The sequence below is a fragment of the Protopterus annectens genome, chromosome 1.part2 (assembly GCF_019279795.1).
Source record: "Protopterus annectens isolate FY-2018-M chromosome 1.part2, PAN1.0, whole genome shotgun sequence".
Lineage (NCBI taxonomy): Eukaryota > Metazoa > Chordata > Ceratodontiformes > Protopteridae > Protopterus > Protopterus annectens.
In genome coordinates, this window is record NC_056727.1 from 531,084,209 (window position 1) to 531,086,446 (window position 2,238).

General features: G+C 39.6%; 1 non-coding gene across 1 annotated transcript; it reads left to right on the forward strand.

Moving 5' to 3' along the window:
• The first annotated feature begins 1,513 nt into the window (after nt 1-1,513).
• On the forward strand, nt 1,514-1,629 carry LOC122792539. Its single transcript, XR_006363357.1, has one exon. It is a non-coding gene; the product is annotated as a U5 spliceosomal RNA (small nuclear RNA).
• Nucleotides 1,630-2,238: the final 609 nt, after the last annotated feature.

A 2,238-nucleotide genomic window follows, 5' to 3' on the forward strand; every position in this document is an offset into this window, starting at 1 on the left:
ATACTTCATATGGACTTTTTTTTCTAAAGTCCAACTGAAATGTTTAAGTGTAAATGAAGTGTTTATTTAACAGCTTCCCACCACTCTTCTACAGTGATTGCTGTCTGTGTGCAGAGGTAGGTATATTATAGCACTACTGCACTTTTTTCTCTGACTTTTAAATATATTACTCCTGTCCTAGATCACATACAACAGGTGCAACATTAGCTTCATTTGAATGCGTCTATAAAATTTCTGTGCACTCATTCCAAATGTAACTCATACTTACACTATATATATCTTGTGCCACATACATGCTTTTCTTATGGCAGTAGAAATCTAAAAAATGCCAGTTTACTAAGTAGCCCCTTTACCTTCTGCCCCCAAAGCCTTCAGCAGCTTCCGGCACCCCTGCCATGTAACTCTCAGCCTCTTTGTGGGAGAAATGTGGACAAAGCCTTAAATGGGGTGGGGGGGGCACAAAAACAGGTACAAATTTTACATAGTGGTCTTATAAACTTGAAAGTTGCTAGAAAAACAGGATTTGTGTTGTCATGCATTTCTGGAGGATATGAAGTCTGAAACTCAAATGTATATCATTTGGTGACTTCATTCCTCAGTGAGTTTACATGAAACCACAAATTTTACGAGAAGCAGATCACAATTTTGAGGTAAAAAATCTGAACATTCATTATGCAAAAATCTAGACAGGTAAGATGTATTCTAATTGACCTGACACAAGCCTGTTATTTTCTGATTTCTTTCTTTTTTTCTTGTGTAGTACTGAAAGTTTTATTCTCCAAAAAAACAGCCTCTAGGAAAGGGAGGGCTACTCTTGGGGCAGTACATACTCATCTGGAAGCTGGCTTTTGGTTCCAAAAAGTCCTGGCTTCACCCTAGTGATATAATGCCAGGATTTGTTCTAGCATGTATTTTCTGAAGACTAAAAATGACAGAATGTCAGGATTTGTATTTTTCTGAAGACTAAAAAGTGCCTATAACATCCACCTCTATTTGCTCACCAGTTTCCCCCGTTATGTCACAAAATCAGAAATTTTAGGAAGAAAGACACAATTACTTGAGCTAAACTCTGAGCAATCGAAGTAATGTGCACCTGAGAGGTACAGCCAATTGGCCACGCTGCTGGAGTATTTTGTGGATTTAGGGTTATAACACAAATCTAATGACGTGCTGTTGCCCAATTGTACTAATTATACCAGAAATGCCATTTTAACAATATAACCTAAAAGCTGTATGGTTGACACATTATGCTGTTCTAATACGTTTGTGTACGCTCTTTATTTCCTTACCCACAATTCATTGGCCAGTCATAAAAATAAAATTTGGCAAGGTTAACAACTGAACAAACTGGTAACTGTAGCTACTTTTGTCAGTAATGTGTTATACTATATACATTTTGTTGTGGCATAATAATGCCGATTATTTGGGTTTCCACTTTGTTAATATTACAGACAAATTTTATATAACAGAGACTGCAAAAAAAAAACCAAAAAAAACAACAACAACAAAACTCTTACTCCTGTTTCCTTTCAGAACGCATAAATCTTTCGCCTTTTACTAAAGATTTCCATGGAGGGGAAACAATATGAGTTTTTTGTGCATTTTTCGTAACCCCGCTATGGGGGGGTATTATGCTTTGAACATTAAACTCTATTGTCAGGCACACTGACGTCCCGCTCACCAGGCTGAACAAGGAGAGGGTCACTGTGAGCAGCCTGTCGGGCGCTAGGATCCGCCACATAACACAAGCACTCAGGTCACTCCAAGGCAAGTACAAATATGACTCAGTCATTGTCCATGCTGGTGTGAATGACCTGAGACGTACCTCCCTGGACTACATGAAAAGAGACATAGAGGAGCTCTCTGAGCATGTAGCCCAGGCCGGTACGTCCCTGACCTTGCATAGCATCTTACCCTCACCAAGAATTATGCCACAATATGAAGACAAGATGATCAATTTCAACAATTGGCTTAAGTACTGGTGTAATTCAAAGGGGATCCAATGCCTGTCAGCTTGGGATGATATGCTTGACAAGCCACAATGCTTCACTAGGGACGGCTTGCACCTGTCACCCCTGGGCTTTCGGATATTGGCAAAGGCTCTTGCTACCCCCATAATGCCTTTTTTAGGCAAGGCTCAAAAGACAAACCCACCTCCATAAATATCATAAGGGATAAGAAACTAAGAGTAATGCTACTCAACGCCAGAAGTCTAAACCTCAAGATGCACGCACTTGA